The 23,756-nt window shown below is 40.5% G+C and overlaps 1 long non-coding RNA gene across 1 annotated transcript in view; it reads left to right on the top strand.

Moving 5' to 3' along the window:
- The window catches only part of LOC113624689 (uncharacterized), a 90,857-nt gene extending 69,461 nt beyond the window's left edge, over positions 1 to 21,396 (top strand). Inside the window, exon 2 of the long non-coding RNA XR_003434436.1 lies at positions 20,630 to 21,396. This is a non-coding gene — a long non-coding RNA (uncharacterized LOC113624689). The remainder of the gene's footprint in view (positions 1 to 20,629) is intronic.
- The last annotated feature ends 2,360 nt before the right edge of the window (positions 21,397 to 23,756 follow it).

Raw genomic sequence — 23,756 nt, 5'->3', positions numbered from 1 at the left:
CCACACGTGGGTTGTTTCCACTTTCTGGCTATTATGAGTAGTGCTGCTATGCACATTTGTGCACAAGTTTTGAATTATCTTGGGTAAATATGTAGAAGTTAAATTGCGGGGTCACGTGGTAACGCTACATTTTTGAGGAACTGCCAGACTTTCCCAAAGTGACTGTCGCATTTTACATGCAGTGTATGAGGGTCCAGTTTTTCCACATCCTTGCCAATACTTGCTATTTTCTGTCTTTTGGATTCTGGTAACCTTAAGGGGTGTGAAATGGTATCATTGTAGTTTTGATTTGCATTTCCCTGGTGATTAATGATATTGCGTATCTTTTAATGTACTTATTGAATGAATTTCTTTTCTTTTTAAAAATTTTTATTGAGGTATAATTGACATATAACATTACATTAGTTTCAGGTGTACAACATAATGATTCAGTATTTATATATATATTACAAAATGATCACCATGATAAGTCTAGTTAATATGCATCACCACACGTAGCTTCAAACTTTCATATTTTGTGATGAGAACTTTCAAGATATACTTAAAAGTATACTGAAAATATGCAATACAGTATTATTAACTAGAGTCACTATGTTGTACATTACATCTCCATCACTTATTGATTTTGTAACCGGAAGTTTGTACCTTTTGACCCTCTTCGCCCATTTTGCCCACCCCCAATCCCTGCCTCTGGTAATCACCAGTCTGACCAGTCTGTTCTGTGTGTGAGCTTGGGTTTTTTTGTTTGTTTTTGCTTTTTAAGTATGTTATGTATACTTTCCATATATAAGTGAGATCATGCAGTATTTGTCTTTCTCTATCTGACTTATCTCACTTAGCATAATGCCCTCAAGGTCCATCCATGTTGTCGTGAATGGTGAGATTTTATTTTTTATCCTGGAATAATATTCCATTTGTGTGTGTGTGTGTGTATGTGTGTATATATATTTTCTTTATCCATTCATTCATCAGTAGACACTTAGGTTGTTTCCATGTCTTGGCTATTGTAAACAATGCTACAGTGAACATGGTGGGGTGCAGACATTTTTTCGAATTGGTGTTTTCATTTTCTTCATATAAGTACCCAGAAGTGGAATTTCTGGATCATATGGTAATTCTATTTTTAATTTTTTTTGAGGAACTTCCATACTGATTTCCATAGTGGTTGCACCAATTTACATTCCCACCAACAGTGCACAGTTGTTCCCTTTTCTTCACATCCTCACTGACACTTGTTATTTCTTGCCTTTTTGATAATAGCCATTTTAACAGGTGTGAGATGATATCTCATTGTGGTTTTGATTTGCATTTCCCTGATGATTGAGCATTTTTTCATGTACTTAGTGGCCACCTGCATGTTGTCTTTGGAAAAATGTCTATTCAGATCTTCTGCCTGTTTTTAAAAATTGGATTTTTTTTATTGAATTGTATGAGTTCTTTACATATTTTGGATATTAACCCCTAATAAGATATATGATTTACAAATACTTTCTCCCATTCAGTAGGTTGCCTTTTAATTTTATTGATGACTTCCTTTGCTGTGCAGAAGTTTTTTAGTTTGATGTAGTTCACTTGTTTATTCTTACTTTTGTTGCCTTTGCTTTTGGAGTCAGATCCAAAACAAAACAAAAAAAACATTGCCAAGACCAGTGTCAAGAAATATATTGCCTATGTTTTCCTCTAGGAGTTTTATGGTTTCAGATCTTATGTTCAAGTCTTTGATCCACTTTGGGTTAATTTTTATATGTGGTGTAATATAGTGGTCCAGGTTCATTCTTTTGCATATGGCTGTCCAGTTTTCCCAATACTATTTATTGAAGAGACTCTACTTTCCCTAATGTGGATTCTTGGCTTGTCATAAATTAATTGACTATAATATGTAACAGTTTACTTCTGGGCTCTCCCTATTGTTTTCCATTTGTCTATGTGTCACTTTTCTAGTATTTTATTAAGGAATTTCATATCTACATTCATACAGTATATCGGTCTGTAGTTCTTTTTGTGATGTCTGGTTTTGGTATCCAGGTAATACTGGCTTCATAGAATGAGTTGAGCAGTTTTGTCCTCTTCTGTTTCTTGGGAGAGTTTGTGAAGCATTGGTATTAATTCTTTAAATGTTTGGCAGAATTCACCAGTGAAGCCATGTAGGCTTGGATTTTTTCTTTGTGGGTAGTGTTTAATTATTAATTCAATCTGCTTACTTGATCTAGGTCTATTCAAATTGAGCATATTTTGAGTTAAGTCAAATTAAGACCAGGGTTTCAGGAAAACTTCCACAGAGCTCCAGTAATGACAGTTCTCTGGGGATGGGATTTTAGGGAGCCCCAGACTGTTCTGTGTTCTTTGGGTTCTCCTAGGCTGTTGGTTTTCATGGCTAGTATGGAGCTGGGGAGATAGGAATTGGCATAGAACAACTTAGAATGTCACAGAGCTCATTGTTCTTACTGAGATTCCACCGTTAGTCTTGAATACATGCTCCTTGGATGGTTGCAAGCCTTAGGTTAATTTCTAGAATTGTGAGAAAGTTAAATTTGACAGCTTCTGCCAGTTTTTTTTGTCTTTTATTTTTTAGAAAAGTGAATTTTTGTGTTTTTTTATTTTAATTGAAATATAATTGATTTACAATGTTGTTAGTTTCTGATGTACAGCAAAGGGATTCCATTATATATATATATATTCTTTTCAGATTCTTTTCCATTGTAGTTATTACAAGATACTGAATCTAGTTCCCTGTACTATACAGCTGGACCTTGTTGTTTATCCATTTTGCATATGGTAGTTTGTGTCTGCTAATCCCAAACTCCTAATTTATCCATTACCCCACCTTTTCCCACTCTGGCAACCATAAATTTGTTTTGTATGTCTGTGGGTCTATTTATGTTTTGTAAATAAGTTCATCTGTATCACTTTGTAAACTTCACACATTAAGTGATACCGTGTGATATTTGTCTTTCTCTGTCTGACTTACTTCACTTAGTATGATAATCCCTAGGTCTATCCATGTTGCTGTAAATGGCAATGCTTCATTCTTTTTTATGGCTGAGTAATATTCCACTGTGTGTATATACCCCATCTTCTTTACCCATTCCTCTGTCGATGGACATTTAGGTGCTTCCATGTCTTGGCTACTGTAAACAGTGCTGCTATGAACATTGGGGTGCATGTATCTTTTTGAATTAGAGTTTTCTCTGGACATAAGCCTAGGAGTGGGAATCCTGGATGACATGGTAACTCTATTTTTAGTTTTTAAAGGAATCTCCATACTGTCCTCCGTAGCGGCTGCACCAATTTACATTCCCACCAACAGTGTAGGGAGGGTTCCCTTTTGGAGAAGTGAATTTTGGGTGATCTTTATTCTGCTATACTGGAACTTACTATTGAATACATTTTTAATTAATAAGAGAAATAGGGAGCACATAGTATCCATTTTCCATACTTTATATACAATTGATAGAATTTTTTTTTTTTTTTGTGGTACGCGGGCCTCTCACTGTTGTGGCCTCTCCCGCTGCGGAGCACAGGCTCTGGACGCACAGGCTCAGCGGCCACGGCTCATGGGCCCAGCCACTCTGCGGCATGTGGGATCTTCCCGGACCGGGGCACGAACCCGCGTCCCCTGCATCGGCAGGCGGACTCTCAACCACTGTGCCATCAGGGAAGCCCCAATTAATAGAATTTTGACTGAAATAACACATTTAATAGCAACACGTTACTGAATGTTATATGCCTATGAAATGTCCTTGGAAATATTTTATTTACATGAGAATATTTATTGTATAAATTAACAGGTTGAAAAATGGTAATCCAGTATGACAATTTAAAAATGAGTAACAGCAAAAGTATACACCTAAATGTGTTTACAGAGGTTGTCCCTGTGTTAGGATTATGGAAATTTTTATTTTGCCATAACACAGTGTTTTTGAATGTCTCCCCAGTAAGCACGTAGTCAGAAGGCACAAAACTCCAATCGTGGCTTTACATAAAAGTGCTTCTCTGTAATCTTTCTAGCACTGTGGTAATGTTGAAAGCCAAATCTCCTGAGTAAAATTATTAAGTAGAAGCTGTAGCCTTTGTTTCTAGCCTGGCCATTCATCATTTCAATTTCACAACTGCAGTCTCCAGAAATGCTAACTGGTGGCACCGATGGTCCAGAGCCTGAGCTGGAATTTTCTTAGTGGTCTTTGTGGAAACAGTCTCTTCAGAATCCATGGGAAGAGACTTTAATGTAAAGATCTTACATCTTGAATTGATCTGTTTCTTGTTCCAATTTCATTAAAACTTCTGTGTGAGATGGTATACTTCAATTAAAAAGGTCTTTTTTGGGCTTCCCTGGTGGCGCAGTGATTGAGAGTCTGCCTGCCTCCCTCTTGCATCTCCCTCCCACCCTCCCTACCCCACCCCTCTAGGTGGTCACAAAGCACTGAAGCTGATCTCCCTGTGCTATAAACATTTTACTTTTAACAAGTAGTTCATAGAAAGTAAAATGAGAACCAGCTGGCCTGTGACACGCACCTGAAAACAATACACCTTAAAGGAATTTTTCCAGTGACCTCTTTCTGCATTATGTTACAACAGAGAACTGAATAAAAAATCACTCCCCTGGAGAAAACCTAATGGGACAAAATAGACCTTTTTTTTTGTTTTTTTTTTTTGTGGTACGCGGGCCTCTCACTATTGTGGCCTCTCCCGTCGCGGAGCACAGGCTCGGGACGCGCAGGCTCAGCGGCCATGGCTCACGGGCCCAGCCGCTCCGCGGCATGTGGGATCTTCCCGGACCGGGCACGAGCCCGTGTCCCCTGCATCGGCAGGTGGACTCTCAACCACTGCGCCACCAGGGAAGCCCTCATTGTCCACTCTTTAAGGCCAAACATTTAGAAGAAATTAAATTCTGACTTCAGTTTATAATTCTTTATTCTATACAAGACCTAATGTTTTCCAATTTTGGTAACTTAGATAAATCCTGTACACCCGAATGCACATAATAGGATTGAAAAAGGTTTTTTTCTAAAAGGGAATTCGGGTGCTTGTTTAATATAGATACCATGACCCTATGGCTTTTGGGAAAAAGTCCTCAACTTTTTTTGTTTTTTTTTGCGGTACGCGGGCCTCTCACTGCTGCGGCCTCTCCCGTTGCGGAGCACAGGCTGCAGACGCGCAGGCTCAGCGGCCATGGCTCACGGGCCCAGCCGCTCCGCGGCATGTGGGATCTTCCCGGACCGGGGCACGAACCCGTGTCCCCTGCATCGGCAGGCAGACTCTCAAACACTGCGCCACCAGGTAGGCCCCCCCTAAACTTTTTTTTTTATATTTTAAGGATCAATGAAATAACCCTTTTACTGTTCTAGTATTTTATGAGTGGAAAATTTAAAAGATCTAGGACTCTTACTTTATGCTAGTGAGAGCTGTCTTTGGATAACTGCTTCATAAGGCTATCAGAGCTAACATTCTCTATATTGGGGAATAGATTCTTCAATAGCGGGTCATTGGGAGGCAGAGGTGGAATTCTTAATAGTGTTATTCCCACTCTCCCTCCCCCCAAATCAACGCTGTCACAAATGTCAAATTTTCATTCTTTTTTATGCCTAATATTCCATTGTATATATATACCACATCTTCTTTGTCCATTCATCTGTTGATGGGTGGACTCTGCAAAATACAACAAACATAAGACAGACTCATGAAGACAGAGAACAAACTAGTGGTTACCAAAGGGGAGGGAGTGGGAGGAGGGGCAACATAGGTGAAGGGGATTAAGAGGTACAAACTACAAGGTATAATATAAGTTACGAGGATATAATGTGCAGCACAGGGAAACAGTCAATATTTCATAACAACTTTTTATGGAGTATAATCTAGAAAAATATGCAATTTTTAATAGATTGTACACCTAAAACTAATATAATATTGTAAGTCAACTACACTTCAATAAAATTTTTTAAAAATCCAGTAGAGGCAGCGTGGTGGTGGTCTTGAACCTATGACTATTAAAGTAGAGTGGACAGCAAGGAATCAAGCCAAAATGAGACTCGATGGTTTATTTTTAAATGTAACCCGACGTGCAGATTTTCTCTTCTTTAAAACTTGTAGCTCACCATTTTTGGATGCCACTCCAAGCACTATCAACAACAATCTTACAAAGTTCAAAAATGATATTCCCTCTACCAGTTCTTGTTCTTCCTGGAACTTAACCAACCCTTACCTGTTAGAATTGCCTTGGATTCCATACTTCCAACACTCCTCGGTGAGGATCCTTAGAACAGGCAGCAGGTGCTGGGGTTGATATAAGGAAAGAAAAAGCCCAAAGCTCTGCTAATTAGTGTTTTTGTTTTGGTTTTTTGGTTTTTGTTTTAAATGGTGTCTACGTGATGTCTTACATTAATTACAATCATGTTTGGGAAAAAAATGCTATTTCCATGTGTTTATATATGTTCTGGTCTTATTGATAAATCTTCCCTCACCCCAGTTATCATGTCAGATTCATTAAATCTCCAGTCTGGTTTAAACGTAATCTGATAAGCAAACCATTCACTTTAAGTAGCTTTTACTGGGATAAAAATTGTCAAGTGTCTCAATCTCCTCAACCATTCCCTCTGACGACCAGCACATAGTAGATGTGGTCAATATTCAGTGGTCAGAGTGTTAGTCAGTGTGTTCTCTGTACTGAGTGTGTCAGCAACTACACTGCAGCTGTTTATTAACTCCCTGTCTTTTTATTCTGCTGGCAAAGCCATCCCATCAGTCACTTCCACTTAAAATGCCTCATTCTTTAGTTCATGAGAGTGCAAATGTGGTTCTGTTCTAGATTATTCTGTGGCAATCTTGATAACTCTGTTACGATAGCATTCTTTAATTTTAAAACCCATCAATATAGATTTTGGAACTTTTCTGTGCCACGTCCTGAGAGGTCATCTAGAAGTTAGGGTTCAGGTAGTGCCTAATGCTTTATATGTTTTTAAAAAGTGTTTCTTATAAATAAGAGGCAATGTAGCCGTTGCATATTCTCTTATGATAAGATATATATAAATACATAATTTTTATGGAGAGATGATTCTACAAATAAAACATGCTGTGTCTTTGTGGCTATACTTCTTGATGTCTGAATAATTAACCTCAAAACAGGGCCTCAGCTGGGAGGCTGGTGTGGAAGGGTCATTGTCACCCACACAGCTGTTAGTAGCATTCAGTAAACCACTGACAGAGGTACTGGTAGTTTGTCTGGTAACGCATTCAAGTTCTTTTAGTTTGACTTCTTATGGTGAGTTAAGAGGAAGCTGGAAAAGATAGAGTTGATAAAGAACTTTCAGAAAGGTGCGTGGTTCCACCTGTCACTTAATTAAGCACACCTGCCCACCAGGAACCCTCCTCAATATTAGCTATTGTATTACTGTGCTCCTTTTGAACCAATCTTGAGCTTTGAACCCTTATCTCGGAGTCTGATCCTATGCAGATTACATGCCACTTACTAGCTGTGTGACTCGGGGCAGGTTATTTAATTCCTCCATGTATCACTTAATCATCTGTATAATGGGAGGAAAATAATATCCACCTCCTAGGACTGTTTTAATGACTAAATGAATGAATTTATGGAAAACTTTGAGAACAACATATGTTCAAACTTTAAGTCCTATGTAGCAGATACAATGAATAAGCCATAGGTCTGTCAGTTTAATACTCTTAGAGATGAGTTGCAGAATATTTTTAGCATGACCTCACTTGTAAAGCTTTAAAAATATGCAAATGTGCTATATTTGTAAAACGAACGCTACCTATATGTATATACTCATTTAGTAAAAGTGTAAAACCATGCATGGGGATCATGGTTACTATCTCAGGAGAGGGAAGGAGAATTGCGTTAAGTAGGGGCACATGGTGCTGGTGTGGAAGGGCTAACATTAAAACAATAAAACATTGTCATGTTTTATTTCTAAAATATATCTGAAACAAACATAAAAATGTTAAAATCTGTTACAGCTGAGTGGTGGGCATATAAATGTTATATCCTTTAATTTTCCAGTTGTTTGAAAAGTTCTTTTCTTTTTCTTATAAATTACACCTTGAATATAGAGCCCGAATAACATTGGCTTGTGTGTCTGCACTTTTACAAGGTGTTCTTTATCAAGTTCACTTTTCAAATCAGAGAACAAAGCCTAAGAGGTGGAATTGCCATTTTCAAGAAGCAAAGCCAGACCTGAATGGTGTCTTTTATACGCTAATCTTCCACAGATGTTGTTAATATTGGCAGATGCAGGCAGTACTGTTCTACTGTTTAGCGGTTTTCTGAATTGTGGACACGTCATATTTTCAATTCAGTAGAAACATAATAATCCTTTCCTGTTGGTAGCTTAAGTCCTTTAAGAAAGGTTTAGTAGCCATGGTGGAAATGACCACCATCGGGTCAACAATGAGACAGAATACAAGGCTTGACTACACTGCAGGCCTATTGGGAACAGCTGTAGTAAGAATATTTCTTTACCTTTCTCCAAGGTCAATAGGATGAGGTTAATTTTCATTCTTGGATTCTAGGAACAAGGTAAATGGATAATTTTTTTTTTCTAATGAGTTTTGGATTTCTTATTTGACAGTACTTTCAATTGATCTGAGGCTAATTAAGAACTCACTTTGGAGGGTGGGATTCCACCAAGCTTATTTCCATAGCAGGCTAGGATGGTCCTCTAGGTTTGAATTCCCTTCAACTTGCCTGTCTAGATGGATAAAAGCCTTCAAGTCTGTTGTAACTGCTCCCCTCAGTGCCCCAGAGGGAAATAGATGCATTTTAACAAAATATTTTTGGAGGACTCACCTTAAATCTGAAATAATGACTTCGAGTACGTAATCAAAGAACCCATCCGTTAAGACAAAGCTTCGTGGCATCCCTAAACTGATCCCACAAAGCCCCCTATAAGTCACTTGACCTGTAGGACAGACTCTCAGGAATTTCAGAGATTCCCCAGGTCCACGAACATGGAAAAGAGCTGTTTAACTGTATGAGCCCTACGTACACTTTTGAGTACCAGAGCCGTCATAAAAATGTTCCTTGCAGGAGGCTGAGTGATAGTGCTGTAAAAGTTTTCCTTTGGTGGATAACTCTTTGCACCTGAGCACAGGCACAGGCCTAAAATCTCGCGAGGCTTCCTAAACCTTCACCTTCTGTTTCCTGAACAGTCCTTGCTGGGAGCGTTCATTATCAAGAAGGCGGCCTCTGTGTGGTTGAGAGAGCTGCTTTTCCTTAGTCCCTTGATGTTTACTAGGTCTGGGCTGTTGCCAAATAGGTGAGATATATTGGGTTGATGGTGATTTAATTGAATGATTGCCAGTGATGGGCCTTCAGCGTGGCGGTTTTGACAGGAGTATTTGCTCCTAACAACAAAGGCCAATGGGAAACTTTACGCCCTTTGACCGACATCTCCTTGTTAGATGACTAAGGTGTCTCCTTTCTGCCTCAGTCCCTGGTAACCACCATGATACTTTCTCCTGTGAGTTTAATTACTTAGGTTATTAGATTCTTCATATAAGTGGGATCAGGTATTTCTTTGTTCTTCTGTGTCTGGCTTCTTCCACTTAGTATAATGTACTCCAGGTTCATCCATGAAGTTGCAAATGACAGGATTTCCTTATTTTTAAAAGATGAATAATATCACATTGTATGTAAATATACTAGTTTCTTTATCCGTTCATCCACTGATGGACATTTAGGTTGCTTCCATACCTTGGCTATTGTGGGTGGTGCCTCAGTGCACATGAGAGGACAGATATCTCTTTGAGATGCTGTTTTCATTTCCTTTAGATATATACCCAGAATGGGATTGCTGGATCCTATGTCAGTTCTATTTTAATTTTTTGAAGACTCTTCCTACTGTTTTCCGTAGTGGCTGCACCAATTTATATTCCTCCTAACAGTGCACAAGGGTTCCTTTTTCTCCACATTCTTGCCATCACTTGTTATATTTCATTTATGATAATAGCCCCCCTAACGGATGTGAGGTGATATCTCACTGTGGTTTTGCATCTCCCTGATCAGTGATATTGAGCACTTTTTCATATATGTGTTGGTTATTTGTATGTCTTCTTTTGAGAAATACCTATTCAAGTCCTTTGGCCATTTTAAAATCAGGTTATTTATTTATTTAAGCTATTTTGGACGTTAACCCTTTATCAGATATGTGGTTTGCCAATATTTTCTCCCATTCCATAGGTTGCCTTTTCACTTTGTTGATGGTTTCCTTTGCTGTGCAGAAGCTTTTTAGTGTGATGTGGTCCCATTTGTCTATTTTTGCTTTTGTTACTTGTGCTTTCAGTGTCATATCCAAGAAATCATTGCCAAGGCCAATGTCAAGAAGATTTTCTCTATGTTTTCTTCTAGGAGTTTTCCAGTTTCAGGTCTTATATTTAAGTCTTTAATCCATTTTGAGTTGATTTTTGTGAATGGTGTACCATAGGGGTCCAATTTTATTCTCTTGCATGTGGATATCCAGTTATCCCCATGCTATGTAAGTCCTAGAGATCTACTGTACACCATAGTGCCTGTGGTTAACAATACTGTACGTTTAAACTTTTCCTAAGAGGATAGATCTTAGGTTAAGTGTTCTTATCACATGCACAAAAATAAGAGAATGGGAGGAAAAAATATGTGTAAAGGTGTTTTTTTAAATACTACTAATAGAGAGGGATAATATGTATTCTTATATTTAAAAAAAGATTTAATTTTTTAAAAGCAGTTTTAGGTTCACAGCAAAATTGAGACGAAGGGACAGGAATTTCCCATATACCCCTGCCCCCCCCACCAGACACAGCCTCCCATTATCAACATCCCGCACCAGAGTAGCACTTCTGTTGCAGTTGATGTGTCAACGTAGATTCATCATACGCACCCGAAGTCTGTAGTTTACCTTAACGTTCACTCTCGTACATGTATGGGTTTGGGCATGTATCCACCATTAAAGTATTACACAGAATAATTTCGTTGCCTAAAAGACCTCTGTGCCCTGCCTATTCATCCATTCTGACTCACCGCAAAAGCTCCAGTCTTAATTATGGCCCAGGAAGCACTCTGCAGTCTGGTTTTATTATATTCCAGGGAAGAGCGCTAGGGCATGCCAGCACTCAGCTCCCACCAGGCTAACCCATCCTCCTCTATTTTTAAAAAATTTATTTTATTGAAGCATTTACAATGTTGTGTTCATTTCTGCTGCACAGCAAAGTGATTCAGCTATACATACGTATACTTTTTCATACTTTTTTCCATTGTGGCTTATTACAGTATATTGAATATAGTTCCCTATGCTATGCAATAGGACCTTGTTGTTTATCCATCCTGTATATAATGGTTTGCATCTGCTAATCCCAAACTCCCAATCCAACCCTCCCCTGCTCCCCTCACCCTTGGCAACCACACATCTGCTATGTCTGCCCTCACTCTGTTTTAGCTGTTTGACCTCCTTGTCATTCGTTGAATAGGCCAGGCATGCTCCTGCCTTAGGACCTTGGCACCTTGATGATCTGCCTAGAATTCTCACTGCCCCCTATTCCTCTCTGGCTGGCTCACCTGACAACTTCAGGTCTCTGCTTAAATGTTACTTTCTCAGTGAGGCCTTTTGTTTTTCTGCTGTGAAGTTTTATTTATTTTTTTATAAATTTTTGTTGACATATAGTTGATTTACAATGTTGTGTTAGTTTCTGGTCTACAGTAAAGTGATTCAGTTATACAGTGAGGCCTTCCTTGACTGAGAAAATTATTTTAAATTTTATCCCATGTACAGCTCTAAACCTTTTGTAGTATTTATCACCATCTAATATGATACATATTTTACTTATTTATTTCATATTCTCTGTATCCCTTCATTGTAGTATCAGCTCCAGGAGATTCCTTCCCCCACTTCTGTATCTCCAGTGCCTAGAACAGAACCTGGCATATAACATATTTCATTCATTCTAACAAGCACATTTTTTTTTTCATATAATAAGACATCCAAATTTTAGAGGCTTTATAATCAATGACATTACAGTTGGCTGGTGGATAGGTGTGCTGTAGCTGCGATCACTTGCACATGAAGAATTTGATCTGAAATTTTCTGTTGACACCTCCTGGTAAGATCAGAGAGGGTCAGCATGGAAACTTGAGAAACTGGGGTCACCGATGGACAGGCAATTCTGGAGATAAGAGTGGAGCATTCTTTTAAGAGATATTGCATTATCAGTGCTTGTGATGGCTCAAAGCATGATAATTATGTGAGAAAACAGGGACTGACGATTCTGAGCCAGGAAGCGATTTGCATTCTGAGCCAGGAAGCGATTTGCATTCTGAGCCAGGAAGCGATTTGCATTCTGAGCCAGGAAGCGATTTGCAAGGCGCAGACTCATGATGGAAACATTTTAGGATTTACTTTCACCAGCTACTATGTTTACATTTGCTTTTGTCTGTCGCATGTGAGTGATATGACTTAAAATGTCCACAGAGCTCTTTTAATTTGCAGAGAATGATTCTAAGATTAAGTAACGAAATGTGTCAGATTAATTGGTAGCTTCTTTGATCTTAGTGGTCCATAAAATAATGGTGTATCTAGTTGGAAGAATCTTAGATTCAAGGGAACAACTGGAACAGATGCTCAAAGATTTGTTAAATGAGCGAACGGAAGTTCACCCTGACTTCTTTCTTCTCCAAAAGGCCCTCATGGCTCTTTCTAAACCTATGCAACAGTGCCACCTGCAGGGAAGGCAGCTCACGATGTCTGGTTTGGTTGTGAAGTCCCCAGAGAAGTCAGTATTTATTTTTCTTCCCTGTGAGGTAGGAGATAGATGGGCCTCTGGGCTGGACAGCTGGTGTTTGTCGAGTGGAGCGAAATTGAAGCTTTGTTCTCACCCAGACACTCCAAGGACAAAGGTAGTGGCGGAAGCTGAGCTCTGACTGGAATAAAGAGATAAGATGACCACTCCTGAGGTCAAGGAAAACTTCCCTGTCTGCATACGCACAGCAAGGCTCCTTGGGGAACAAAAGGGGAGGGGGTGCCACCCCATAATAAGTGTGGACATGCACCCATAGGCCTCTGCAGTGGGATCCATCTTAGCAAAACGTTGCACATTTTGCTAATATGTTGGGGAGAGTCCTAGGACAGGTCAGGTGTGAAAGAGAAACAAGGTAATTGGCCAAATGTAAACAAAGACCCGGAAGGACTGCACTCCTCATCGGAGAGGACGCCCGTATCCTTTCTGCCTTGCTTCTGACTTAGACAAACTGTTTCTCTGTGTGCTCTCCCATATGTTATGCTGTGTCTCTAATAATAAACTTTGTACCTGTTTTTACAGTTTTTGCCTCCTTGAAACACTCTTGCTTTCAATGGGGGTAAGAGCCAGGGGAACTTTGCTTCTAGCCTCTAGCCCCTGGGGGTCTAGTGGCTAGGAGTCCTGGTTTTCATCCAGGCTGCCCAGGTTGAATTCCTGGGCAGGGAACTGAGATCTCTCTTTGGGACTTCTCACTGCTGTCTCTCCAAGATCACCTGTGTGTGTGCCTGTGTATTTGTGGAGGGGGCAGGGGAGGGTCCTAGTCTATGCTGCAGGGGAGCGGGGCAGAGAATGAAGATCTAGAGTCTAAAGCAAAGGTCGGAGCCTTGAGGTATTTTCAGTCTAGCATGAGAGGCTGTCTCTTCTCCCAGCAGAGATTTTCATCTTCAAGAACCAACTCACTATACAAGAAAATCTTTTTTTCTTTTTTCCTTTTCTTGAAAGTGATATTGTATGCCTTTTATTTCTCTTCTCTGAACACGGGGAAACAAACGGGTGATTTTTCCTTTCCTGTCAAACTTCTCTTTCCCACATATTAATGAACAATGTTTGAGCACTTGTTCAATGCCAGACCCTGCTTTAGGTCCCCGGAGATATGCAGTTGGCAGGAAACACAAGGCCACTGAACTCATGGAGCTGACTTTCTGGCATAGAAGATAGACAATAACAAATAATTGATCATTTCATATTGCAGCAAGTGGTTTAAAGTGATAGTGGTGGGTAAAAACGGAAACTGGGTGGGGAAGGGCAGGGCTTAGAAGCAGCACGCTCTGGGATGGCCTCCTAAGGGGGTGACGTCCAAGCTGAGAAAGGAGGAGAGCATGCCAGCCACCAGTGCTTCAGTGAAAGGGCACGCCAGGCTAAGGGAACGCAAAATGCAAAAGCCCTGATGCGGAAGAGAGCGTGGCACCAAACAAGGACAAAGAGGAAGTCATTGTGGCCACACAGGTGGACAGACTTGGGATCTTTTTGAAAAGCACAATGACCAGGAGTTGCTGGTGGACTAGATATGGAGGGTGAAGGAGTAAAGGAAACAGAGGGATCAAAGATAATGTCTAGGATTTGGGGCCTGGGTAGTCAGGTGGATTATGATGCCACTTAATGATGAACAGTTTGCACAGAAAGATGAATTCTGGACGGGTGGCCATGTCAAGCAGGCAAACAGATAACACAATCCTGGACAAGTCAGAGAGGGAGCCAAACAAGGGCTCAGGTTGAACGAAGCCAACAGTCCCGGTGTTAGTCTCCGTTCTGATGTTAGGCTGTGCTATCTTGGGTACCACTTCATCACTTCAGCAAACATGTACTGAGCATCCACTGTATGGACTTTACAGCCATGGATACAGAAAAGGGGGAAGGAATCTTTTTTCCAGGGTACAGTTTTTTGGTGGAAGTGGGAGGGTTTAACGGATGAAAAGAAGTAAGAGTGTGAGGAATAAGAATTGTGTGCCGATGGATAGGGATCACTCATCTTTACTGGAATTTTTTTTTTTTTTCGGTATGCGGGCCTCTCACTGCTGTGGCCTCTCCCGTTGTGGAGCACAGGCTCCGGACGCGCAGGCTCAGCAGCCATGGCTCACGGGCCCAGCCGCTCCGTGGCACGTGGGATCTTCCCGGACCGGGGCACGAACCCGTGTTCCCTGCATCGGCAGGCAGTCTCTCAACCACTGCGCCCCCAGGGAAGCCCTGGAATATTTCTTAATTCTTGTCACCTGGCTGTGCTGAGTTTCCCTGAGTACTTTTGGGGAAGGGGATCAGAATTGCAACATGGTATTTTTCTATTTCAACAGGGATAGAATGGGACTGCTTTTACTTTGATTTCTTAGTTATGGAAGAGGAGACTGAATCTCAAAAATGTGTATAAGGCAATGAATGATATTTGGGTCCAGTGACCCATGAGTCGGCAGACTGAGTTGAGGTAGGCTTTTTTGTTTTGGTTTGGTTTGGTTTGGTTTGACCCTGTCATGGCTTGTGAGATTGAGATCCAGGTAAGAGTAGGATGCATTTCTCACATATTTGTCTTTTTGCTTTTATAAAGTCCAAATACTTGTTCCGAATTTGTCTTTGTAATAAGGTGCCATGCGACTAATTTTGCTTTCAAACAATGCAGAATGAGGGAAAAGTAGGTTTTCTACTAAGAATGAGGGCATTTACTAAAAGTAGGAGACGAAGAGTGAGTTTCCCCTTTTCATTTGTGTACTTGGGGTATCGTCTACCCAGGACACTCTAGTTGGGTTGGCAAACTTTTTCTGGAAAGGGGCAGATAGCAAATATTTTAGGTTTTGTGAGCCATGCCTTGTAAACCATGATATCTATTGCAACTATTCTGTCATTGTAGCTCAAAAGTAGCAATAGACAGTATGCAAATGAATGAGCATGTCTGTGTTCCAATAACACTTTTTTTTTTATGGACACTGAACTTTGAATTTCACCTAATTTTCATGTGTCATGAAATACTCTTCTTTTGGCTTTGTTTCACCCACTTAGCTTACATAGGCTATAGCTCTACATTATATAATGTGTATCTTTGTAGTATAAACTCCTGATGGTTTTCTGGACTATGATGCAAGTGCCTGACTTAAGCTTTTGGTTGCCGATGCATCCACTTCAAAGATGGCTATTTAAAAAAAACACATCACCAGATAGAGTCAGGCCCCATCTCTCATTGACTTAGGTAACTGACCATTTGGCCTCTTTAATTCCTACTCCTAATGTTATAAACTCATCAGTAAAGGGTGTGTCTGCAAAAACCTAGGTCCCCAACCCTGGACCCCAATAAAAGCAGAACCCCAGGCCCGGGCTCCCTTTCTACCTGTGACCTCATCGTGTGGCCCTAGATAGGCTGTGTACCCTCCAGGACCTGTGAGTAAGAACCCTTGTCCTTCAAACTTTCCTGATGGTTATTGCTGAGGGCATCTTGCAATCCTAAGAAAACCCACAATAGTGGGCCAGCCATGACGTTGGTTCTGAAAGGGGAGATGTCTGCGGGAAGCTCTCAGTGGCCCCACGTGGTGCCCCAGGCACTTCTAGCCATAGCCTCACTATAGGTGGGATGAGGGCGGGAAACAATCTTGCTGCAGATCTCATACTTCAATAAAGACTTATTTTTATCCCCACAAAATAAGAGAAGATGGATGTGTTGGTGAACAGAAATGGAGAAACGTCAGAAATTTAAAGCACAATAAATACTTGTAGTAAGACTTTTGGTATTACTATTGCCTTTTTCCAGGTCACCCCAAAATACTAAATTCAAACAATAGTTTGACTTAGGACCAACTGTATTGTGGCAGTGTTCATCTTGCATCTCTGAGCTTAACCTTTTTTGGGGTCCTTCTTCATAGCATTTTATAATATCTAATTTCCATTCTAAACTTATTCTTGGGAAGTGTTTTTGTACAACTGTACTATTATTACCACTTAGTGTTTGCAGAGGAGTGTTTTGGACTTGATACATTTTCATCATAATAATGAGATGTTTACATTACTAGACAGTGTCCCAAATCGTTTATATAAGTTATGAGTAGCTACAATAATACCCTTAATCATGCAATAATGTCCCAAAATGGTAAGGACATCTATTACCAGCTAAATTGTTTGAAAAATGTGGTAACTTTAGTGTTCTAAAGTAATCCTTTTTGGTTAACTAACATTGTTTTCTTGCTCTATTTAAAACTCTGTATAACTTACATATGTATCTTCTGAATCCAATAACTTCTGCTTCATTGAGTGAATAGAACTTCCTAGACCCTTTAAGATGAAGATAGTTTTTTCCCCAGTGTGTTGAAAGGTAAATGAGAGTCAACAGCCATGAAGGTCATTTCAGACAGCACTCATATGTTATCAACTTCTTAGTTTAAATGTGCAAACCTTCTCATGACATATGAAATAACTTCCATTTAAATTCCTGTGTTCTATCAGGTGTCTGCAGGTAGACACTTTTTAACTGTCCTGCAGTACATTCCAAGGAACCAAACACAGACTTTTGAGTTTTGTTGGATATGTAAGTCTTCCTAGTGAGTCCCACAAATCAGTTAGTTTCCGGTTTAACTGTTGGCAGCCTCTTATTAAATGTAGAATTTCAGAAAATACCACAGTTCAGCCACAGATGGTGTATAAGAGCATAGATTGTATAGCTCTTTAGTTTTGTTTTTCTAATTGTAGTTGATTTACAATGTTGTGTTAGTTTTAGGTGTAGAGCAAAGTGATTCAATTATACACACACACACACACACACACACACACATATATATGTGTATATATATATATATATATATATAATTTTTTCAAATTCTTTTCCTTTATAGGTTATTATAAAATATTGAGTACAGTTCCCTGTGCTGTACAGTAGGTCCTTGTTGGTGATCTATTTTATATATAGTAGTGTGTATATGTTAATCCCAAACTCCTAATCTATTGCTATTCCCAGCCCCTTTCACCTTTGGTAAACATAACTTTGTTTTCTATGTCTGTGGGTCTATTTCTGTTTTGTATATAAGTTCATTTGTATCTTAGATTCCACATATAAGTGATATCATATGATATTTGTCTTTCTCTGGTTTATCTCACTTAATAGGATACTCTCTAGGTCCATTCCTGTTGTTGCAAATGGCATTATTTCATTCTTTTTTATGGCTGAGTAATATTCCATTGTATATATGTACCACATCTTTTTTTTTTTTTTCCCAGTACGCGGGTCTCTCACTGTTGTGGCCTCTCCCGTTGCGGAGCACAGGCTCCGGACGCGCAGGCTCAGCGGCCATGGCTCACGGGCCTAGCCGTTCCGCAGCATGTGGGATCTTCCCGGACCGGGGCACGAACCCGTGTCCCCTGCATCGGCAGGCGGACTCCCAACCACTGCGCCACCAGGGAAGCCCCTACCACATCTTCTTTATCCATTCATCTGTCGATTGATATTTAGGTTACTTCCATGTCTTGGCTAGGACTTCCAAGACAAGTGGTGAGAGTGGACATCCTTGTCTTGTTCCTGATCTTAGAGGAAAGGCTTTCAGCTTTTTACTATTGAGTGTGGTGTTAACTGTGGGTTTGTCATATATGGCCTTTATTATGTTGAGGTATGTTTCCTCTATGCCCACTTTCTGGAGAGTTTTTATCATAAATGGATGTTGAATTTTATCAAAAGCTTTTTCTGCATCTATTTAGGTAATCATACGGCTTTTATTCTTCAATTTGTTAATGTGGTGTATCACACTGACTGATTGGTGGATATTAAAAAGTCCTTGTATTCCTGGGATAAATCCCACTTGTTCATGGTGTATGACCCTTTTAATGAATTGTTGGATTCAGTTTGCTAGTACTTTGTTGAGGATTTTTGCATCTGTGTTCATCAGTGATATTGGCCTATAATTTGCTTTTTTTTGCAGTATCTTTGCCTGGTTTTGGTAGCAGGGTGATGGTGGCCTCATAGAATGAGTTCAGAAGTATTCCTTCCTCTGCAATTTTTGGAATAGTTTCAGAAGGATAGATGTTAAACTCTTCTCTAAATATTTGATGGAATTCGCCTATGAAGCCATCTGGTCCCGGACTTTTGTTTGTTGGGAGTTTTTAAATCACAGATTCAATTTCAGTACTTGTAATTGGTCTGTTCATATTTTCTATTTCTTCCTAGTTCAGTCTTGGGAGATTGTACCTTTCATTAATTTCTGTTCTGGTCTTCGCAATTTCTTTCCTTCTACTAACTTTGGGTTTTGTTTGTCCTTCTTTCTCTAGTTGCTTTAGGTCTAATGTTAGGTTGTTTATTTGAGATTTTTCTTGTGTCCTGAGGTAAGACTGTATCACTATAAACTTACCTCATAGAACTGCTTTGCTGCCTCCTCCCATGGATTTTGGATTGTCATGTTTTCGTTTTCATTTGTCTCTAGGTTTTTTTCTTTTTGGCTGTGCCACGTGGCATGCAGGATCTTAGTTCCCCAACCAGGGATTGAACCCGTGCCCCTGCAGTGGAAGCATGGAGTCTTAACCACTAGACCGCCAAGGAAGTCCCTGTCTCTAGATATCTTTAATTTCCTCTTTGACTAGAAGTAAGTTATTTTTTAAAGTGAGGGATGGCTTATAGCATAACGAATCACAGCTTTCTGAAAACTACTAAGTTTGGATGCCTATTTGATGCACAATTCTTAAGCAGCTATAGGAATAGAGTTCCGGAGTATGCATAGGAGCTTGCATAGAGTATGCAAGCAGATGGCCAGATTTCTCTCTCATGGAAGAGAGGGCGCACAGGGGAATGATCCAATGGGACATAATCAGATTCCTGAAAAGACAGAAACACAGAGCACAGATCCTGTGTTCATTGTTTCTAAGAAAAGAAGAGTAAATGTTTGTGTATAGATCTTGAGACAGAATGTTCTATCTTTCAGACTCTGTCTTTCAGACAACAGTGATTCATTTATAGTATTATATGCGTGGTGTTACGGATGGTTATGGATACTTGACAATTTCAATCTTCAAGACACATATTGTTATGCAGGCATTTAATTCTTTTAGGAAGTCTTTGAATCCTAACCTTAGGAGTCTTCTGGGTTACCCTTTACTGTGGGTTACCTGCACACTCAAAACCACCATTCTCTACTCATAATAATATTATTTTTAGGATCCAGGTATCTACCGATGTTGGAATTGAAAGATATTTTACCTTAGTTTGGGTTATAAAATTCTAAACAAAGTTTTAGGGGTTAAACTCTTACTTAAAATGACCCCAGTTAGTGTCCCAATACAAACAATTAAAAAATATAATTTCTGTTCTGGAAGTACTTTAGAAACAGGGTACTTAAAGAAAGCTTCATGACCATTGAGCAATGTTAAGAAATGCTACTTGTAAGTTTCCTTACCTCAGCCATCTTGCAGAATCAATCTCTTTACCCTCTCTTTTGGCCCAGCCTGTTAAATTTTTCTTTGAGTACCAAATCAAAGGCAATTTTTAGAAACTCCTTTTTGGATAAAATGGGAGAAAAAGGAAATACACGTCTTTAGAGCTATTTAGATATTATCTTTGTTTATGGACTGTTCTTCGGGTTGAACCAATTTGTCATTTGTGGCATCCACAGATGTGCTGCTCGTATTTCCTTTCAAGGAAAGATGCATTGCCCATCCCAGAACAGCCTCCAGCTGTTAACTCCATTGCTCCTTTAGCCTTTGGGCAGAGATCACACTCTTCTCTTGGGGGTTCCAACCCATGCCTCAGCAAGATTGGAACAAAGGTCTAGCCATTGCTGCCCAACCTGGGACTCCTCTAAAGGGCAATTTTTAGAATCCCTTGTTGGACTGGCACAGAGACAGTCACGTCTCAGTCTTTGTCTGATGACTTCGCCTGATCGATTCTTTCTCCCTTTCCTTTCAGAGGAGTTACTCTTCAATAAAAACGGACACTCCTGAGGAGCTGAGTCAAGATGGCACAGCGGGAAGACCCTGAGTTCACCTCCTCTCACGGGCACACCAAAAATGACAACTATTTATAGAGCAACTATTGATGAGAAAGACTGGAATCTACCGGAAAAGATGCTCTACAACTAGAAATATAAAGAAGGAACCTCAACAAAACAGGTGTGGTTGGGGGAGGATGTGGTATAGTCAAGACCCATATCCCTGAATGGGCAACCCACAAACAAGAGGATAATTACAATTTCAGAGTTCTCCCCAAGGAGCAAGGGGTCTAAGCCCCACATCAGGCTCCCCAACCTGGGGGGCCTGCACTGGGAGGACAAGCCCCCCAGAACACCTGGGTTTGAAGGCCAGTGGGGCTTGATTTTAGGCGACCCAGAGGCTGTGGGAAACAAAGACTCCACTTTTAAAGGGCTTTCACAAGATCTCACACCTTCTGGGACCCAGGGTAGAGCAGTAATTTGAAAGGAGCCTGGGTCAGACTCACCTGCTGATCTTGGAGAGGCTCCTAGAGAGGCAGGAGGCAACTGGAGCTCACCCTGGGGACATCGACGCTGGTGGCAGCCATTTTTTGAAGCTTGTTCTGTCACATGGACACGGGTGCTGGCAGGGACCATTTTGTAATCTTCCCTCTAGCTTATTAGCCTCAGGACTGCCCAGCCCTGCCCACCAGCCTGCAGGCACCAATACTGGAATGCCGCAGGCTAAGCAACTAGCTGGGGGGGGGGGGGGGACACAGCCCCATCCACTAGTAGGCAGGCTGCCTTAAGACCCCTGAACCCACAACCATCCCTGGGCATGGCTCTGTCCACCACAGAACCCAGGACCTGGCCCAGTACGCAGGCACTAGACTGGATATCCCAGGGCCCTACAGCCAGAGAGTCTGGGACACAGCTCTGCCCACCAGTAGGCAGCACCAGTCTGGGGACCTGCTGGATCTCAGCCCTACTCACTAGTGGGCTGACACAAGCTTCAGGACACCCTCAACCCTGCAGCCAGCTGTGTCAGGAACTGGCCTCACCCACCAGGAGGCTGACACTAGATCTGGGAATTCTGGCCCCATAACCACTCAACCCAGAACCTGGCTCTGCCCACCAGCGAGCCAGCACTACCCCAGAGACCCCCAGATTTTCACAGCCAGACTTCTCATGACCTAGCTCAGCCAACCAGCAACTGGCAGCCTCCAGGCAGGCCCTGGCAACCAATCAGACCTGGGACCAGCCATGCCTACAAGATCACTCATAGCCCACCACATCAGAAGGACCCACACAGCCTGCATGACGGGGGGCGGGGGTGGGGAATCCCTAGAGGATATAGCTCTGGTGACCAGGGGGCAGTGCACTGCTGGGACACATAGGACATCGCCTACAAAGGGCCACTTCTCCAAGGCTGGGAAATGTAATCAACCTACCATATACATAAAAATAAAAACTGCAAATTAGGCAAAATGAGGAGATAGATGAACACGTTCCAAATGAAGGAGCAAGATAAAACCCCCAAAGAAGAACTAAGTGAAATGGAGATAGGCAATCTAACGGATAAAGAGTTCAAGGTAATGACCATAAAGATGCTCAGGGAACTCGGGAGAAGACTGGGTGAACAGAGTGAGAGTGAGAAGCTTTTAATGAAGAGTTATGAAATTTAAGAAGACACAAACAGATGAAGAATACAATAACTGAAATGAAAAATACCCTAGAAGGAATCAACAGGAGATTAAACGATACAGAGGAACAGACCAGCAAGCTGGAAGACAGTAGTGGAAATCACTGATGCGGAACAGAACATAGAATGAAAAGAAGGGAGGACAGTTTAAGAGACCTCTGGGCCAACATCAAACATCCTAACATTCACATTATAGGGGTCCCAGAAGGAGGAGAAAGAGAAAAAGGTCTGAGAACGTATTTGAAGACATAATAGCTGAAAACTTCCCTAACCTGGCAAAGCAAACAGTCACCCAAGTCCAGAGAGCACAGAGAGTGCCAAACAGGATTCATCAAAAGAGGTCCACACCAAGACACATTGTAATTAAATGGCAAAAATTAAAGACAAGAGAATATTAAAACCAGCAAGGGAAAAACAACAAGTCACATACAAGGGAACTCCCACTAGGCTGTCAGCTGAATTTTCAGCAGAAACTCTGCCAGCCAGAAAGGAGTGGCATGATAAAGTGATGAAAGGGAAACGCCTACAACCAAGAATACTCTACCCAGCAAGGCTCTCATTCAGATTTACAGACAAGCAAAAGCTAAAAGAGTTCAGCATCACCAAACCAGCTTTATAAGAGATATTAAAAGGACTTCTCTAAGCAAAAAAGAAAAGGCCACGACTAGAAACATGAAAATCATGAAAGGAAAAAGCTCATCAGGAAAGGTAAATATAGAATACAGGTAGTAAGTCAACCGTGTACAAAGGAAGGTTAAAAGACAAAAGTAGTAAAATGATGTCTGCAATAAGCAGTTAAGGGACACACAAAACAAAAAAATGTAAGGTATGGTGTCAAAAACAGTCATCATGAGGAGAGGGTAGTAAAAATGAAGGGTTGTTAAAATGCATTTAAAATTAAGCGATCAGCAACTTAAAATCATCACATATCTGTATATAGGTTGCTTTATATTAACCTCATGGTACCCAGAAACCAAAAATATATAATAGATACACAAAAAAGAGAAAGAGTTATTATATATGTTTAACTAAAAGATTCAAACTCATAGAAGCAGACAGTTAAATGGTGGTTGCCAGGACTGGGGGAGGGGAAATGAGGAGTTTTTATTTAACAGGTACAGAGTTTCAGTTTAGGCAAGATGAGTGAGTTCTAGGGCTCTGTTGTACAACATTGTGCTTACAGCTAACAATATTGTATGGTACACTTTTTAAGAGGGTAGATCTCATGTTAAGTTTTTTTACCACAATACAAAATAATCAAACATTTCTGTTCCCAAAGTTGCCGTAAACACTGTTAAGAAATAACATAATACTTTGCAAATCCACAAGGATTAGTATCCAGAATGTATAAAGAATGTCATGCAAATCAACTGAAAAACAAATTCTGCTCAATATGCTATAATAATGTAAATGGGAAAAGAATT

This window comes from Aethalodelphis obliquidens, unplaced genomic scaffold (genome assembly GCF_003676395.1).
Source record: "Aethalodelphis obliquidens isolate GAN/ISIS:26980383/991018 unplaced genomic scaffold, ASM367639v1 scaffold14, whole genome shotgun sequence".
Taxonomy (NCBI): domain Eukaryota; kingdom Metazoa; phylum Chordata; class Mammalia; order Artiodactyla; family Delphinidae; genus Aethalodelphis; species Aethalodelphis obliquidens.
This window is presented reverse-complemented; position numbering and strand designations above follow the sequence as displayed.